The sequence below is a fragment of the Euprymna scolopes genome, chromosome 3 (assembly GCF_053919585.1).
Source record: "Euprymna scolopes isolate OS-2025 chromosome 3, ASM5391958v1, whole genome shotgun sequence".
NCBI classification, from domain to species: Eukaryota; Metazoa; Mollusca; class Cephalopoda; order Sepiida; family Sepiolidae; genus Euprymna; species Euprymna scolopes.
Genome location: NC_136484.1, coordinates 19,982,214 through 20,003,185, shown reverse-complemented (window position 1 = coordinate 20,003,185; position 20,972 = coordinate 19,982,214). Strand labels below are relative to the sequence as shown.

At 32.0% G+C, this 20,972-nt stretch overlaps 1 protein-coding gene across 14 annotated transcripts in view; it reads left to right on the top strand.

Annotated features, from left to right (window-relative positions):
• Window positions 1-20,972, top strand: part of LOC145253353 (uncharacterized) — a 692,561-nt gene that overhangs the window by 357,608 nt on the left and 313,981 nt on the right. For all 14 annotated transcript variants that reach the window (XM_080112927.1, XM_080112928.1, XM_080112926.1 and 11 more), the window contains one exon: window positions 10,139-10,177. The gene's annotated coding sequence lies outside the window, so the exon portion shown is untranslated. The remainder of the gene's footprint in view (window positions 1-10,138; window positions 10,178-20,972) is intronic.

Here is a 20,972-nt window from a genome sequence, read left to right as displayed (position 1 = left end):
ATTTCTCACCGTGGGAGAGAAATGAATACTAAGAGTATACAACCCAATGAAATAGAGGAGTAATAATATTTTTTGTTTTTTTTTAACAAAGAAGATTGGTTAAGCAGAAAAGGACTGGAAGAAAAGGCAGTAGAGGGAGAGAGAAAGAATATAGAATGCACAAAATATAACTTAGAATATTTTGCTTATATCAGGGTCAGGGTCTTGTTGTGTAGATACTCGTGTTACTAAGTTTTATTTAAGTATCTCGACCATCTGATATGATTTGCTGTACATTCCTTCTATTTTGCTGGTATATATTTTTTTAATATTCTTTATCAGAATTATGCTTGCTATTTAGAAAATGATTATATGGTAATTTAACAAAAAAGTTTTAGATTTATCTCAAGTTGTTTTTGTTTATAGATGAAAAAAAGAAGAGAAAGTAACATTTTTAGTTTTAACTTCACATTTTGACTTGACTAAAAAGTATTTTGCTTTAAATAGCAAAAATAAAATTATAAAACAATTATTAATTATTTTGTTACGTGTTATTTTTGCATATTTTGTTTGTCTTTTTTGTCTGTTAATCACTTTAGATCCAAAAATTATTTGACAGAATTACACTAAATTTGCATGAAACATTTTTACCGGATGTGCCATATGAGATAGTGGTTATAATGCTGCTACGGCCAATAAACAGTAAGAGCCCAAAAGTATTAAGAAAAGTAAAAAGTATTAAGAAAACTGCTAAACGCTGATAAAGAGCATGCTAGGGCAGCTATGCATTTTTTAAAATTTCCAAACTGAAATCTTAACAGTACTAATTCGTATTATTTGAATTCTTTAGACTACTGTTCTTATCTTGAATGTTATTTTTAAACTGGTTTGTGGACCCGTAGCGTAGTGGTTAGAATACTTGAAAAAATCAATTGTAAAAGTGATATTCTCGTAAAGGTTGAAGGTTTAATTCTCAATGTGGATGGCCAGACATAGAGCATGCCACCACCGTAAAGTAAATAAAAGGGTTTCGTTTGAAATTCCATTCAAATTCCCAAGTTCGACAGAAACATTCCTGAGTGTGACAAAATACACCTGAAAAAGGTCGCAGGTTACATCGATTGAAACGTATTGAAAATGCCACTCAAGATGCGAGCAGTAGTCTGAAGAATCCAAATAATACGAATAACTAATCCTCATTTAAAAAATTCAGAAATATTAAAAATACTAAGATATAACAAGGAATGCCAAATATAGTCCCCACATGTATTACAGCTGACGAATACAAAACCTTAAACATAACATATATAAAGTATAGTTCATACTAACAAATAATATTGCTCTCTACCTTGGAGTAAGATATTGCATCAGGCTAATATCAATATTCTCCATTTTACTTGACATTAACCCACAGACATTCGATGCTACTTAGATTCTTATTTTCTCTAACCTTTTTTTGTTTGTTGCATGTGTGTGTTTGTGTGTGTGTGTGTGGGGGGTCATCAAACTTACTCATGTCATGTATCTGATATAATCGGGAGATTCATTTTATCCTTATGAGTACTTGGAATGCCAAGTGGCATGAAAAAGGGAGCAAAGCTAAGTATTCTTACTCCTAATGCTTATAGACTTCAAAGCTATTGGGTAGAATTGCACCAAAACCATTTGGCATAAAAGATGGCGGATATAATGAAATTAAGAAAAAGTAACCTGTCATGACACCTGGTACTTTAGTTCACGGTTCTATGTTCTATTGCTATTTTCTTGCTTCCATATTGCCTAAAGAATATTCCTGGTATCTTCAACCTGTTTTTAGCGGTTGACATGATCCTATCATGACGTCAACATGATACAAAATGAAGCTACAGGTGTCATGGTCTCTTTTTACAGGTTGTCACTCTTGTTTCATAACAAAACCGGAAATTGTTGAATTTACTTGCACTTTTATTTTATTGAAGTAACCTCATTTATTTATTTCATTTATTATTGAAGTAACTTGCACTTTTATTTTTAGACGATTTATGATTTCCATTTCGATATAACATTTTGACATCAAATAAACATGCATCGGAGAAAGAGATTAGCTATATTAAATATGTCAGATTATGTTATGATGGCTTAATAACGTAAACTGACTTTTAATATGCTGCAAGTGTTATCTTATGTATCACTTAGACTAATCTTTATAGCGTGTTGATCTGTTGTCAAAATGTGTGTAAATAAAAAAAATCAGGAATCGATTAGAAATAACCAACATTCAGTTTTGTTATTAAACTACTATGGTGACATGCGAAAAGAGGCCACGATAAGTATATTAATATATAAATTATAATGTTTAATTAAAATTCTAATGACTTTTCCAGTAGTGAAACTAAAGCTTACCCTTTGGTTGGATTTTGTTGCTGTTGATTTTTCCTCTTGCATAGTGTCAGATCACATAACCACTGGGTAGTCAACCCTTAGGAGATTTAGCTACATGGCCACAGGTGTTACAGATTTGAATCAGAAGTACACTTCCTCTTTTTTCCATTTTTGGTTTGACACCTCAAGTTAGGGCATCGTTTGTTCATAGCTTCTATTAATCTATACCTCTTATCTGATTTCTTCTATTAATCTATACCTCTTATCTGATCTCTTCTATTAATCTATACCTCTTATCTGATCTCTTCTATTAATCTATACCTCTTATCTGATCTCTTCTATTAATCTATACCTCTTATCTGATCTCTTCTATTAATCTATACCTCTTATCTGATCTCTTCTATTGATCTATACCTCATCTGATCTCTTCTATTGATCTATACCTCTTATCTGATCTCTTCTATTGATCTATACCTCTTATCTGATCTCTTCTATTGATCTATACCTCTTATCTGATCTCTTCTATTGATCTATACCTCTTATCTGATCTCTTCTATTGATCTATACCTCTTATCTGATCTCTTCTATTGATCTATACCTCTTATCTGATCTCTTCTATTAATCTATACCTCTTATCTGATCTCTTCTATTGATCTATACCTCTTATCTGATCTCTTCTATTGATCTATACCTCTTATCTGATCTCTTCTATTGATCTATACCTCTTATCTGATCTCTTCTATTAATCTATACCTCTTATCTGATCTCTTCTATTAATCTATACCTCTTATCTGATCTCTTCTATTAATCTATACCTCTTATCTGATCTCTTCTATTAATCTATACCTCTTATCTGATCTCTTCTATTGATCTATACCTCATCTGATCTCTTCTATTGATCTATACCTCTTATCTGATCTCTTCTATTGATCTATACCTCTTATCTGATCTCTTCTATTGATCTATACCTCTTATCTGATCTCTTCTATTGATCTATACCTCTTATCTGATCTCTTCTATTGATCTATACCTCTTATCTGATCTCTTCTATTGATCTATACCTCTTATCTGATCTCTTCTATTGATCTATACCTCTTATCTGATCTCTTCTATTGATCTATACCTCTTATCTGATCTCTTCTATTAATCTATACCTCTTATCTGATCTCTTCTATTAATCTATCTCTTTTCTGTCCAGACCTATTCTCTAAATGTGTTTTTAATATGTATATTAATAATTCCAATTTTCATAAATTGTTGTAGTAGGAAATGTAGCACAAGTGCATATTTTGGTGCATTACTTGAAAATCAAGATAAATGTTTCGTTTTTAGTTCTTTATTGTTTCTCTCTTTTGTTTGTGTTAGAATAAAAACAATTTTCTTTTTATAGATTTTTTTTGTTCATCAATTAAATCATGTTTCTTATGAAATTATGTTTGACTGAAAATGCTTTGGATCATGCAATACCATTGAGAACTATAGGTTAAATAGCAACTTGTGTTTAATGAATTGTTTCTAAAAGATATTATTTTAACATAAAAATAATCAAAAGTGTCTTTAACTTGGATTATTCAAATGACTATTCTTATCTTGACTGTTGTTTCCATGTTTCGCTCGATATACCCTCCAAACTTCTTAAAGCACATCTTTTTAAACTCTGAAATCTATACAGAATTTCAAATTGAGCCATTTATTTAATTTTCAATGGTAGATTGTTCTCATTTTGTCAGCCATGACTGGGTAAAAATCTTAAATAATTCTTAATTATATTCTTAGTCAGTATTGCCTGGAATGAGTCTTGAACCTTCAACCTCCAGAAGACATTTAATTAATGTTGATTGAACATCTTTATTTGTTGCACCACAGAAAGTCTGTGGAATCTATACTGAACCTTTTATTTAATCTAAAGTTCAACATAAAGATTCCTCAGTTTCAAAATATGTACCTGAAAATGGTTGAAAGTTACAGCGACCGAAACATTATGAAAATAACATTCAAGATGAGAATAGTAGTCCAAATAATCCAAATAATCAATCTTTATCTAAAAACAAATCCCACACCGAAAATATGTTAATACAGAGTGGAATCATAAAACATGATTCCATTTCTGTTTGATGAAAACCGTTTTTCATTTTTTGCTGCAGACCATTTACTAGTTGACCAGTTGTGTACAAATCCCAAGAGCCGTAGGGGTCCTGGATATGACCTTAAACTATATCCGATGGTGAAGCCCCAGCTTGGTGGCTTTGAGGAGTGTGGAGCCACCCTTTAATTGCCATTGCTCCCAGGTCCACTCTGACCTGGACTGGTAGTACCTGTTAGGGTCCCAACTATGGGTTAAATAGAAACTGACTTCAAAAAACAAAAAACAAAAACAAATATACTCTATTAAAAAATTGTTCTTCAAAATCACTGGATTCGGCATTAAATAACCTGAAAAGGGTTCATATGCCATAAAACAACCAACCAACCAAGAACCGTAGGAGTCTTTTTATCATGTCTGAAAGTGACACAATATTCAACGAACAAGATCATAGATGCTCTCTACCGATCCAAGTTTTAACAACAAGATCATTGCCAGCACCTTCCAAATGTATTTCTGGATTGCCACGAATAACAGGGACGTGCCCAGGGTAATAAAAACTGTATTTCTGGCCACGGTTAGGGTCTTCAGTGTGGTTTCAAGTGAAAGCAGCATCATACCCCCTCACATTTTCGAAATTGGCTTGAAAGTCAGCACCAAAGTGTACCTAGATGTGCTGAAGAGTGTTGGTGATCCCCTGTTGCAATCAAGTGACTGCTGGCAGACATTGGGTGTGGCAGCATGAATCAGTGCCAGCCCACAAGTCCAAAGAGATCCAGGCTTGGCTTCAGGAGTGTTTTTTTGAACTTTTGCCCTTCTCTCACTACGCCTCCTCCCCCGACCTGAACCTGCTGGACTACTTCGTTTGGTCATACACTGAGAACATCACCAACATGACCTCCCACAACACCAAAGCCAGCCTGATTGCCACCATCTGCTGATTATTTGCCAAGCTCCTGCTCGCGCTTGTGGAAAAGACAAGCTCCCAGTTCTGGACCTCTGGACCTGTATCGAGGTGATGATTGAGTCTGAAGGCGGCTGCATTGAATAGATGTCAGCTCTAGTACATAATCAGGTTATCTGAATTGATTTTTTTAATAAGTTTTAAAATAAACTGTAGTGTTGTTTCTTTATGTTGTTAAAGAGATAACCATGATTGTACCTTACAATATTATCAAATGTTCTACAGACGATATTGACCATGCGAGATAATAATAGGAAGAAATAAAGTATTAATAAAAGATTGGGTGGAGAAAGCAAAGTAACATGAAAGCAAAGTTTTTAACAGATGTACACGATGTGGCTACTTATAAAAAGCAGTGGTTTTCTAATTAAACGCCTTTTATTTACAACTCGTTTACTTGGACCAGACAACTAGAGAGTTTAAAATCGTATAAAAATAAATTTTAATGAGTTTACAATTTCCTGAAGTAAATAAGATAAGCTACAAAATATCACAGAATAATCTATACACAGAAATACATCTATCTACGTATACATACATACACACATACATACATAGGGTTGCAAAGTTTCGATAATTTTTCTGTTTTTTGATAATATTGTTGTTTCGATAATTTTTCTTTTTTTTTTGATAATATTGTTGTTTTTCGCTAAATATTTTTTAGTCCAGACAAAGGAAAGTAACTATATTGATGAATAAATAAAAACGTCATCCCCACTTTTTTTTTTTTTTTTTTAAAAATGATTCCGGCATGGTCAAAGTTTTGTTCTGAAAGGAATTCAATCGAATTTACATTTTATTGTTAACATACTGCAATGCGTATTGAAGAGAACTTGAATGCCTACTAGACACTATCCTCAAGTGTCTAAGGCCTTTCTCTACAACGGTTTGTCAGGACAACCTGGCATGAGAATGCGTTTCCTCGCAAGTAAACCCTGACTAAATATTCAAAATCAAATAGTATTCACGGCACAAATAAGAGCTCAATATGGCTAACCAACACTGGTTTTTACAAGGAATGGTGCATCTTCTCGAAGTGATGTTACCTCAGGTACCAACACAACCCACCAGACTAGATGAATTCTTTAATTTAAAATTGCCCAATGCCAACTTTTTTTGGTGTGGGGGAAAGAGGGGGGTAAATAATGTACAGGATGTAGTAATATATACATAATTGCGATAGATTTTAGGTCTGCATTGGATGAGAAAAGCGGACATAGATAATTTTAGTCTTATTTATTCATTATATATATATATATATATATATATATATATATATATATATATATATATATATATATATCCCCGAAACAATGTTTCATGGTAAACAACTAATGATCCTTTAAAAAATAAATTATTAGTACTATAGTAAATTCGAGAGTGAGTTGATGCAGTGATTGCAGGTTATTAAATGACTTACTGACTAGATGGTTTTCTAACGAATGATAAAATTTTTTTTTTTTTTTTTGTATAGTTTTAAAGGTTAAAAATTTCAAAGACTATATATATATATATATATATATATATATATATATATATGAGAGAGAGAGAATTATGCAATAATATAGCTTTACTTGTTATTGACCACTATTTTATAAACACCGGAGTTTCATTAGATTAATATCTAGGAAACCACAATAACGCAATCATATTTTTACATAAAGACATGTGTTTTCTCTTTTGAGAACTCATCAGTGTGGCTTTATACAACCAATGTATCAAACATCAGCCACCACTAACTGAAAGTCCAACATTCTATCTGTTTCGAAGAACTTTCTAGTTATTAGAACGTAGGGGAAATATACTGCGTTTATTTATAAAAATCTGTTTCCTTAGAGGATTCGATTCTTTTGGAGAAAGAATCTTGCTTATTTGCTATAACCGTTTATGTAATTTCCCTAATTATAATTTTAACCTCTTACCCAGTATAGATGAATACTTCAGCTAGTATTTGTATATATCGATTCTACTGATCAATATTTAGACATCTTTGTTTGATTGAAGAGTTGATTTTGTTTTGGTAAATAATATACTTCATTCTCAAAAATGGATCTCCATTATGCAAATTCCACTATAATTAGAAACTTCTGTGAGTTTTATTTTTTGTAATTGTTGCAACTTGGTCAAAACACATCTGTTATGAAGAATGATTTGTGCATGCGTGTATATATATATATATATATATATATATATATATATATATATATATATATATATATAAGCATTATTTTACCATTTTTATTGTTGAATAGATGAGACAAGTCATCAGAACTGACAATGCATTGCCTACGATCTGTTACATTGTTTTTTTTTAATGTCTGTTCGTTAACCTAGAATAGTTAATAAAAGCAAATAAGAAACGTTGATTAAGGTCTCCATATTAGCAAATTGTTAAACCATATCTTATATATAAATAAAACAGTAGATGTATCTATGCATGTCTGTCTGTGTGCAAACATTTAATCACTAAACTCTTAAACTACTGTTCATGTAACACTGACATTTCAATTTGTCGACATTTCTGAGTTTGTGCATGCTAAACTAATTATAGCCAAAATTTAATTATTTTAATTTTATAACTTTATCTTTCTATCAGATTAGCTCAAATGATAGCAAATGCGGCTGGAGTGCTAAATATTTTGGTTTTGATTATAGCTGATGGCACCCAAGTCATTTTTTTTTTACTTTTGTAATCAGTATATATATATATATATATAATATTCAATAGAGAATTGGTTCTGAAATAATAAATATGACATCTGCATGAATTAAAATATATTAAGGGCATTTTATGATCTTGTAGCAAGTTACATTAGCTAATTGTATTTGTTATTGTTGTATCATGTTATTGACAATAAACTAGACAGAATTAAAATTTTATTTGTCAGTTTAAATGCTATTTATGTCTAGCTTTTAAAATCCGTCTGGCATAGTTTTATATATAAGATGTTGGAAGAATTTCGATTGAATAACCAAAAAGAAACCTTAACTTTAAGGGTTTCGCAATGAAAATGCTATTTCAAACTTTAGATCAAAGCAAATGTTATTTCAAGTTTAAGTATGACAGACGGATCCTTTTTTTTATAATAATGCTTAGGCACATCTAAAATAATATATATCCATTCAGCAATTAAAATATTATTTAATTCTGAAACTTTACCAACAAACTTATAAGTTCTCCCGAAAAGTCGAATCTTGATAATTCGATGAATATTTTAACTATGTCAGTCAACCAATAATTAAGTTGGTTTTTGGTGTTGGATTTATTAAGGTTATGACTTTTTAGGTAAATGAGAAGGATATGTTTCAGAATTGATAATTGGGATTTAGATCATTATTCTTATCTTGGCGCTTATTTTCATAACGTTTTGACCTATGTAACCTTTTTCAGTTGCAGCTTTTTGAATCTTGGCATCTATTTGAAATTGGAAATCTTCATGTTAAACTCTGGAACCTGTAAAGAATTTTCAACTGAACTCTATATTTAATCAATGGGATTAGATTGTTCTTATTCCATCAGCCATGATCAGTTAAAAGTGATAACTTTCGTTATTTCTGATTATTATCACCTGTAGCAAGGGTTGAAGAATTTGCATTATTTGTGTTATGGTCTAGCAGCAAAGTGTTGCTTAACAACCAGTTCCAAGTGACAGTCTCTTGAAGGTTGGAGATTCAATCTTTACTATATAAATTAAAGAATTCCAATTTGAATATGTTCCGGGGTTATATTAACTAAAACATTGTGGAGTAGACCCAATAATGCAAATAATGAAAAGGTATTTATTTTACTAATGAGTAACCACTTAAAAAAGGGTTAATGAAATGGATTGTCAGTTAAATGATGAGAGTACAGAGAAAATGCTGACTGCAAGAAACAAAATTATATGCAGAATATGAACCGTTCTATTATTAAAGAAAATTTTTTTTAATAAATTATCAAATTAAATTCACTTTTTATGCTATCTTTTGTTTATTAAATTGTTAGGTGAAAATACAGAATAGTTACAAAACAGCCTCCCTCCCCATGTTAAGAGTGGGTTTCTAAATAACGTTATTATTTCAGCATGGTCCATATTTTGTATGTGCTTAAAATTTGATTATTTGTGCAGACGATTTATAACAAATATTTACTAACATTGGATTTTAAAACAACTGTTGTAGCTAGTAGCAAAGCAGTTCAGTGGTAATGTCTTCTCCACTTGGAAATCCTTGGAAAGATTCTCTGTTCACAAGAATTTCATCCGATGCTAGACACATTGGAGAAAGGAAAGTTCTTTTCTGTTGTGGTAACAAGTTCTTTATGTGAATATCTTCAAAAAAGGAACCAAAGATTGTAGCTCAGCCGAGTACTTTCTATGGAAATAACGATGAAGTAGTAAAACACGAGCAGCATCTCTTCTGTGATAAAGGATCTGTAAAAGATAAGAGATCATTCCCCCACTAGATTGTTAAGTCGATTTTGTACTTTATCAAGGCAAGAAAGTGTACTGATGTATCTGACTCGTATACGATTATATATTATAGGATTGCACCAAGAGTCGAGTACTTTCTGGAGTGGTAGAATGATCCAACCATTCTTATGCACCGAGATTCTCTTCCTGAATTTTCATATATTTTCAAACTGACATTATTTCTTATTTCTATCGTACAATTATTTTTTTAAATTTTATTTCTCTTATGTATATATTTTATGCTCTTTTGCCTTGATATTAATTTAAGAAATTTAATTTTTTTCTTTTTTTTTATTGTAGATAAGTTGAAGCTGATCTTTCCTTTTAAAAGCTTTGAAGGTAAGACTTGATCTCTCTCTCGCTCTCTCTCTCTCTCTCTCCTCCCACCACTCTCTTTCTCCACTCCTTGTTCTCTGAAAAAAAAAATGTCTACTTTTGGAATTATGATGCATTTGATTTTAAACAAATATGTTCTTTGCTTTCCACTCTTTTTCTTGGGACTATTTGTTCTAAGAATAAAAAAAATCTTGCTACTACTACGTTCCTATGTACTTTTCACTTTTCTTTGTGTGTATTGTTTATTTATGTTCCAATTTTTTTTTTCATTTAAATTGGATAGTTTGTGTGCGTTGATATTATGTACTTAAATCTAATGACTTTGACGGCAATTTTTTTTTAATTAATAAAACTCATGTCTAGCATTATATATTTCTACTAGTCTATGCCTTGGAGATAAATTATATATGATGGACCCTTCGATTTCAAAATATGAGCTCACGCGGTAGGAACCACGAAAAGGTTACCAACATCCTAAATAAGTGATTTTTGTGGAACAAACTGGATTTGAACTTGGAACACCCATGTCATCAGTCCATGTTGTTAATCATTTGACCACCGTCACATCCCAAAACTGAAATAAGGATTGTAGACATAAGGTTTACTAGTGTTATATTTCTTGATTTTAATCTTTATAAGAGATATTTAGAAGCCGTAAGATTTTGATTTCAAGTCTCGATTGAGCTTCAATCTATGCCCCCCCTCGCTTACAAGAAACACTCGTCTAGCTGAAACCACTATCAATAATTCCCCCCACACTTTATCTGTGCCTAAACGTAAACGTAGATTCCATGAACAAAGCTTCTTTCTTAGAAGTGCACGCCTTAGAAGTGAAACTGTCTTCCGTTTTCTTGCTGACTACAATCTGTCTTCAAGTCCAATGTAAACAAGTTCTTGATGAGCCGTTCCTCTTAAGTTAACAAATTTACCGAATTTCCATTACTAACGATTACTATATTGCCCAATTGACTACTATACACTCTTAACCCTTATCCTCGAGTGGTCTCTGGGCCTTGATAAGTAGTTATGCGTATATAAAAAAAAAAATCCAATTTTTTTCTTCTTCATGACGTTCTGATCCTATCTTGCTCTTAAATATTCTTTAAACTAATGTTTTCCAGTCTTCACAGAAAACAACTTGCATGAAAAGTGGTGACACACCCTTGATAAATCCTATACTGGTCACAAAACAGTTGAGGCTTTTGCTTGCTACTTGTAATAACCCTAATGACTCCAACCTGCGAAAATAAAGACAAATTGAAAACACTACAAAGATCAAAACTATTAAGTGTGTCAGTTGTAATAAGTAGCCACAATCTTCTTGTTCTTTAATTGACCTCATATTTTGTAAAAGGACTTTTTTTTTTCATAATGAATTATTGGTTTTATTTAGCTTATCGAGTTCTGACAGCTGTAAAAATAAGCAATGAAAGACCAATGATGATTTTAGCTTCTTTTTGGTTATTAATTTTATTTTAATGTAAATATTTGTGTGTTAGTTGAAGTGTAACACTGTGAGAAAACGAATGTAACTTGTTTGACTTTATTTTAGATGTTAAATAGCACTTATTAATCCCTATATTATTTAACTGTTTTTATAACAAACTATTGAGACTAGCAGGGATATCTGGTGTTTTCCAACACAATGTATAATGTAAGAAGAATAGAAAGTGGACCATGGATTTACTTTTAGCAGCCTTGTAACTCTCGCTTCCATTATTTTGTCTCTTAGTCCTCACATTCCAAGAGCAATATTTCTGACAAAGGGGGAAGAATTTGTGTGTTCTGTGTCGGAATCTATACATCTAACACTTATCGTTGGCTAATTTTGGATCTTGGAATAGTATTTTATTTATTTATTTTTTATTTTTTGTAGTTCCTGACATCAAGTGGCTTCATGCTTTGTCTGAAGTGATTTCCATGAAAAAAAAAAAAACTGCAACTCTTATGGCACTAAAAATCTATTTCAATATTTTTAGTACAAAAATATGATTTATAGACAAGACCCCTCCCTCCCACATCCACAAATTGTCACCATGAAATAATAATCACAATCGTTTCTGCAACCCAACCATATTTGGTATAAGTAAATATTAATATATGCCTAATTTGTCAACGAATGTTCATGGTTGTTTTGTTTTACGGCATATCAACCCTTTTCAGGTTATTTAATGCCGAATCTAGTGATTTTGAAGAACGATTTTTTAATATAGTATATTTGTTTTTTGAGTCGTATTCTATTTAACCCATAGTTGGGACCCTAACAGGTACTACCACTCTGGGTCAGAGTGGACCTGGGAGCAATAGCAATTAAAGGGTGGCTCCACACTCCCTAAGGCCTGCAAGCTGGGGCCTCACCATCGGATATAGTTTTAGGTCATATCCAGGACCAACGAAACGAATGTTCAGTTCTTATTCTTTTCTTTGTTTATTACCTTTGACTATTAATAAATAGAGATATTATGTAAACTTAGAGTAGATATGTCAGATAACATGCATTGATAGAGGGTGAGGGTAAGAGACAGAAACTTGTTAAAAGAAAGGTGACTTGATACATAAATTGCGACTAATCAGAAGAATTAAAATGAATTTTAGGTAAGCAAACTTTTAATATAATACATATAAGGTCTAAATATTTAAATTTTGGACTTTATGTTAACTAAAACATAAAGAGGAATAAAAAAAAAAAAAAAAAACTGATTTACTGTATCCAAAATGTCAAAAACTTAACAGCATAATTTGGTATTTCGGGGATCAAGTTTCATACTTCGAAATCGCAGGATGAGGACTCTTTTACTAATTTTGTGAAGGAGCCATGTGATGTAATCTGTTGTAATCATGTTCTGTCGGTTCTGCTACTTAATATTTGTGTAATATTATATTGTAGAATTCTTATTACCTTTTTGAATGAGGGCCATTGTCTCCTTGAAAATGAGTGTTATTAAATCAGTTCAATAAAAGATTTGTTTCTACCGAGCAGAGTTAAGGTTTCACTTGAAAGTGGCATGATTCTTTCCTGATGTAGCTATTTACATATATATATATATATGTATATATATATAGTATTGAATATTTAGTAAATAATTTGACTCATCGAATTCCACAACGTTTTTGTGTGTGTCGATATCATCAAAAGAATAGAGATTTTGTTGAAAATACTCGTTTTAAACGTTTACTTTTAGAATCAAACAATTTTCATTATCTTTGAAATAATCATAAAAAAATAATAATGTTCCTATTTACTTGCCTCCCCACGAGGGCAGAGTTAGACACAAGGTCGGTTTTTAATGTGGGGAAAATCCAGCTTCCTTCAAAGGGGCACTCTTAATAGGAACAAAATGAAAAATTGTGTCAATCATGAAGGATTTCGTCTCCACTAACCGAGGACAGAAAAGATGAAATGTAGCATCAGAACAGATACCATACTGTGATCTTGGCCTGAAGACCAAAAAAAAAAAAATAAATAAATGAAAACATAAAATAATGTTAAGAAACGTAATTTCACCATATACATTTATTCTTAAATCTCCGAAAAGTTTATTAAGGTAAATAACTGATAATCCCTACAATAATATTTAGACTAGCGTAAATTCTCAGAAACAGACTGATGCAATGATTACAAGAGATTGGTCTATTTATAAGCAAAGGAGTTTTCCAACGAAATACTTAGAATTAAGTCTCTCTCTTTTTTAAGTTTTAAAGGTTGAAAACCTTCCAAGATATATATATATATATATATATATATATATATATATATATATATATATAGTGGACAAATGTTTGTTTAAAATAGATATTCGTCGAGGTTATTTGTGGGCACTGCTCCCGTGGGTTGATGGGTAGAACTGCCGACTGTCAACACGATGGTTCTAAGTTCAATCCTTGGTTTGGGAGAGGTGTTAGTCTAGTGGCACTGATGAGTTGTGATACAACGAAACAGTACTGTATGTCGATGACTATATATATATATATATATATATATATATATAAAAGTGTCTGTCTGTCTGTGTGTGTACATTTCCCTACGCAATAACTCTGTCAATTTTTAGTCTACAGACTCGAAATTTGATATACAGGGTACTGAGATTTGGGAAAATCGATGTGATCGGTTTTTGGCCAGAAATTTGGTGATTAAGGGGTCAAAGTTCAACGATTTGACCTTTGAGAACTCTACCAAACTCCCCCAACAATTTTGGGTCTACACACTTGAAATTTTAGATATAGGTTCCTTGGACATGGATCTAACTTAATAACTTGATTTGAGCTCAAAACCATAAATGTTAAGAGGTCAAAAAAGGGGTCAAAGTTTTTTAAAAAATTGACCTCTGCGGTCTCTTCCAAATGACTCAGACAATTTCTGGTCTAAATATTTGAAATTTTACATAAAGGGTATTCAGAGATAGGGCAAACTTTTTCATCAGTTTGGGTCGAATATTTTTAGTTATCAATATATAAATGTATGTATGTATGTTTGCATGTCTGCCTAAAACTTTCAATAGAGGTGACGGATTTTACCAAGATCAATATCGTTTTAAAGTTCGACCTTTCATACGACAAATATCGAAAAATTGGCTAAAAACATTAATATCTTCTCCTTCGACTAGGCATTTTTTTACAGGGAGGAGGTCACTTTTTTCACCGATATTTTTTAAAGTTATACTCTCCTTTAGATAGTCTAGCCTTAATTTTAAAAAATGTTGCTTCCGGTTTGGCGGTGGTCATAACAGCATAGACGTTAAGTTTTTACCCCGTTCTTTTCCTCCTTCACGGTACAGGTTCGAGCCTGCCTTCCTACTACCACATTTTTCTTTCTTTTTTTTTTTGTTCAACAGACACATCCAAACACCCGGGCAACGCCGGGCTGAAATGCTAGTATATCTATAAAAGTGAACGTGTCCGTGTATGTGTGTGTACATTTTCCTTCGCAATAACTCTGTCAATTTTCAGTCTACAGACTCAAAATTTTATATACAGGGTACTGAGATTTGGGAAAATCTTTGTAATCCGTTTTCGGCCAGAAATTTGGTTGTTAAGGGGGGGGGTCAAAGTTCAACGATTTGAGAACTCTACCAAACTCCTCCGACAATTTTGGGTGTATTTTAGATATAGGTTCCTTGGACATGGATCTAACTTAATAGCTTGATTTGAGCCCAAAACAATAAATGTTAAGGCGTCATAATAGGGGTCAAAGACCTTTTTTTTTGCTCAACATACACCTCCAAACACCCGGGAAACGCCGGGCTGAAATGCTAGTATATATATATATATATATATATATATATATATATATATATATATATATATATATATATATATACATGACGAAACATATATATATATGAAGAGGTATAAAAAAGAATACGAAAAGTATAAAAGTTTATAACTTTATTCGTTTTCTATTGGTGACGTGCTGGAATACAAAATATTATAAAGAAATTAAAAAATTTTTTTACTTGTACATAATTTTCGATCGATCCTTCAGTCTATAAATATAAAGTGAGAATGTGTATGTGTGAGGACACTTCTCAACCTATATACTCAACAAATTTTTGATCTACAGACTTTAAATTTGGTTTATATGATATTCAGATGTGTGGAAAAACTTTTTAATTTGTTTTCATTGCGAAAAAAAGGCTGGCAAGGGACCAAAATTGAAAAATTGGTACATGGGGTGATCATATTTTAATCTGTTTGTCAACTGTTTCATGACTGCACATATGCGGATCGTTCACATTATGTTAAGAATAAGTAGGATTGAAAGTACTTTTTAAAGTTCTTGTCAAGCTGGCTTGATGGTTATCGTACTTAACTCTGTGTTTCGGTTTTGGTTTCAGCTCAGCTTGAGTATTTTTTTTTTTTACTTACAAGAAGTGAACTGTTTAGAAAAAACATAATCGCATGCACATGCCTCAGTTTATTTCCATTTTTTTTTTACTTCATATTTTTTTAAAGAATTTAACGTTACGTTTAATAGCAGGCACAAGTATGGTCTGGTTAATTTTGTATTTATAGTTTCTTTCAATGCATTAAACTGCCAAATTTATTGTATATTTTGCAAACCACTTTCCTCTGATGAGAAGAATTGCATTTTTCGAAACTCTGCGGAATAAGGTCTTTCGAGTTTATTTGTACTCCTTGTAATAAAAAGAACATGTATTTTAAACACTCAATCGTTGTAGTAATTGTAGTCTCATAAAACTATGAAATTTTCCCATGCCTAAGAAGCCCTCTGAATTAGTGTCTCCTATGGTTGCAAAGTTCAATTTGTGAGAGAAATGCACGATCAGAGGTTAGACATGTTCCTGTGATGTTAATGATATGTTGTTGCCCTTGAGTTAAATTTAAAAAAAAAGTTTTCTCCTTGTTTTCTTGACTTCCCTATGATACCCGAGGGCTTATTTACAGATAATCCTTAAATCAACGTTGTAGATGGACAGTTTTTGTTCCATGTGAAAAAGAGGATATCTTTCGAATTCAACTGTCTTCCATCCTCGAGGAATAGCCCACCCAATAACAGAGATGTGATTGTGTTATCAAATGTTGTTTACACATCCGCCAGAATCTTATCTATTATGTATTAACTGTCTTCAAGACCAGTTTCTAGCTGACTGATGGATCTGAAAGTTCAGGAACATATGTTATCATGCCATTTCAGTAGTTTACCTCTTTTTCTGTACCCTTCCACCATTCTTTCTAGACATACTAGATCAGTAATCAATTGGCTTATGCTTTTGTGTGCTTTCTGGTTTAATTACTAAGATTTCAAATCTAGTTGCAAATGCCTTTTAAAAAGTCATTGCTTTCGTAATATACTTAATTATTTAAATTGCAACAATCTATTTAAACATTGATATGACATAATAACACTGATACACCAGTTCTCGTTACAACACTGAAGTTAAGCAATGCCAAGCCTGATTAATATCAAATGGGTAACCATTTGGGAATATTAAGAGCTGTATGCATGAAGGCAACACCACCTACTTATAAAACAACTACAAAACCCAATGTTATTATCTCCCCCTGATCTGAATATATATGCGACTTAGGAAATTGCTTGTGAATTTAATATTCCTCTAGAAACTTCTTCCTTTATTTTCATGCATGCGAGGGAGGATTCTGGTTCAACTTGCCCAGGATGAATGTTACACCAATACAACATAATCTATTTAAACATAGAAATGATGTAACTGATAAACTAGTGATGATAATGATGTTGATTGTAAGATAAAAAAAAAAACAACAACAACAAAAAAAGCAATTAGCAATGTGAAGACATTTGAAAACAATTACAACAATTTCAACAAGGTTTCCTTTCCATCCAGATCAGTTTTCTAGTTATTCTACGCTAATTAAATTATCTATTCTCACCTGATTTTCATTTCTTCCTGCTATTTGATTATTAATATCGAAATGCACAGAATGTTACTCGGTGCTTTCAGGTGTTTATTTACTTTTTCTGTCTTTTTCCTCTTAGGTCTTTTTCCCTTTCATTGTTGTCCTAATCGGTTATCATTGTGTGTATACGGCTCCTATTCCATATCCTGTGTTGGCGGTTGAGTTGCAGGTGATTCTGAAATAGCTAGCAGGATGATTGCTGGGAGAGAAATTTTAAAGAGGCTGATAGTCATCACCCTATCTCTTTTTACACTCTTCCCACACACAGACCGGTTCTTCTTCTTCTTCTTCTTCTTCTTCTTCTTCTTCTTCTTCTTCTTCTTCTTCTTCTTCTCCTCCTCCTCCTCCTCCTCCTCCTCCTCCTCAGTTACTCAATAACACTCCCTCATGGACAGATTTCTGCGTTGTCTTGTAGCAGCTAAATAAAACTACTTTTCTGGGGGGGGGGGGGAATTCTGCAAATGTTTAATTTTATTCTTAAAAACATCTATTTTTAATTTGCATTCGTTTATTTTTTATTTTTTGTTTTACATTTTAAATGAGAGAAAAAAATAAAATTATGAAAATCAATTGTTATACGTTATAGGGTGTGTGTGTGTGTTTAGAGGCGGCAAACTTTCAAGTGACAACTATTTTCTTTAATTGCAGATTTGGCAACTATTGGTTATTTTGAGTTCCACTTGATTTGACAATTCATCATGAAAAGATTCTCACCCAAGCAGCTTTTGCAAATTGCAAATAATATAATCAGTTTACTGAGAGAAGCATTTAATGAATGAATAATTTTACGAAATGAACCTGTTAACCAGCCACCTTGTTCATGTGATTTTAACCCCATTAGATTATTTTCTTTTGAAATATGTAAAGTCCCATGTTTATGTTGATAAACCATACACAATAGACTACTTGGAAGACAACATTTCACATGTTATTACCAAAATACAGCCTTAATGAGTAGATTTTGTGAAAATTGAACCTCTAGATTATGCCATCTATGCATGAGCTGTCGGGCAATATGCCCAAAATTGTATTTAAATTTTTGCAACAATTTTTTACATTTTGAATGTTATCTAGATTTTTACAACTGATTTAGGTTATTTTTGCACAACTGAATTGGAGAATGGTATCTGTTTCTCTCCATCAAGTCAGGTTTTTGAGCTAAGTTGATTTGAAAAAAAATCTTGTGTCAAAATCGATTACATTTTTGTGCCATTATCAGATGATTTTTGTCAACACATATCATCCTAAATATGATTTTAAGAAAAAACAATGTTTTTCCCAACAACATATATTGATTAATTGATAGGAACATCGATTACTGTAAACTGAATGGTGGGCATTGATCTTACCTTTATCAATGACCACCATTTAGTTTACAGTAAATTGCATGTTGCATTGTTCAAACTTCAGGGCTTCAACTTCTGTTTTTTCAAACTTCTGGAATACTCAGTGGCAAGGAGGTCTCTCTTCAGATTCCAACAGTAGTCAGCCATTATCACGGGCGACCCTGATACCTGATCTCCATCTTTTTCAGGTCCTGATGGAATCTCTCCTCCTGCTCGTCACTCACAGAACTCAGGTTTTCAGGAAGCTGGTCACTGTGAAAATAGGTAGTGCACCTTGATGTTCATGTTGCAGTCTAGGTTTCTGAAAACATGTTAAAAAGTTCTGCATAGTTTCATATTGTTGCCAAGAAAGTTCTTTACTGCCAGAACAAATGCCTGTCGTGCTTCCAGTTCCACTTTATTCATTGAGTTTTTTTTTTATCTCTGATGAGCTGCTGAATCTGAGGACTGTCAAAGATGCTAGCTTTCAACTTCTCCATAGTAAATCCTGGAAAAATCTGGCACAAGTAAGTGAAGCAGTCCCCATTTTTGTCCAGAGCCTTTGTGAACTGTTTGATTAAGCCGAACTTGATGTGTAGCAGTGAGAAGAGTATTCTGTCTTTGTCCAGCAGAGGATCATTGATAACGTTCCTTTATCTTTTATCTGTACCAATTTATTCTAAAATGCTCCACACATGCATACATGAGAACAAAAACGTGAAAAACGACATGTGGCCATAGCTCAAAAGCTTAACTTGATTGAGCAAAGCCAATGTGATTTTTGGATTCAGCACATCAGATTCATCCTAAATCAGCTGAAAAAATGCACACAACAAATTTGTTGTTTGCACTTCTAACGATTACTATAATATTGCCCTTTTGACCACTGTACAACTCTTTAACTCTTATCCTCGAGTGGTCTCTGGGCCTTGATAAGTGGCGATTCCTTTACAAAAAAAAAAAAAAAAAAAAATTAAAAAAAAGCTAGTGCTAGTATAAATGCCAAAAATTAATGCTTGGAATGAACAACATATTTGTATATAAAAATATTTTTCTGTAATTTATTTTAATTTAAAGTTTACCACCTCTAAAAAAAAAAGTCCTTATATATATATATATATATATATTTATATATATATTCATTCTTCTGTTTGTTTAAAACACAGCTGTTTTAAATCCTGCATTACCATATCTGAAATGTCATAAGTAAAGTGTTTTTTTTTAAATTTTTTTTATTTTGAAGCAGTGATAATACACTGTGTTGAAATAGTTATTTCTTCTCTCACCTATTAATAATGACTGGGTTTTACTTGTGTGTTCGCATATATTTCACAGGTATTGCTCATCAGTCTGTCATGCTTAAACTTGAAATAATGTTTTTCGTTATGCTTAAGTTTAAAATCGTATTTTTGGTTATGTTTAAGTTTGAAACAGTGGTTTTGATTATGCTTAAGTTTGAAATCGCATGTTCATTTTAAATGTGTCCACAGATAAGAGCTCTAAGTTTAAAATAGCACAGATTGAATTGACGTATGTTGAAAATATTTGTTTTTAATTGCTGTTTTTGATTTTTTATTCAGATGTGGAGAAAAATGTGTGAGAAATTCTATTTCTTTGACAACTATATTCAAATCATGCAAATCCTAATTATGTTAAATGTTTAATTAAATCACTCTTCGAAATGTGTATTTTAAAATGTAATTTCACTTCAGGCTTCAAGGTCGTGAAGCAATCAGCATTTTATTTTTATTGTTTTAAAAAAATATTTGGCATCCATCGATTCTGTTGAAATCACGCAAATGCTCGATTCTAATATTGGTGACATTGCAGGAGCGAAATTTCCAGTATCTTTTTTTTTTTTTGGTCTCCTGTTCTATTAGTGAGCTGCTGTGCCTTTATATTCAAGGCATAACACTGCGAAATTTTCAGTTCAACTCTATTGATAGCCATTTAAAATTAAACCTTATTTTATTTTATGATTTCTTTCAGATGTGTAATATTTTTAAGCATATTTAAACTTATTTCATATAAGTATTTACTAGAGCAGTTTTTATATTTTCAATAGTTTTCAAGGA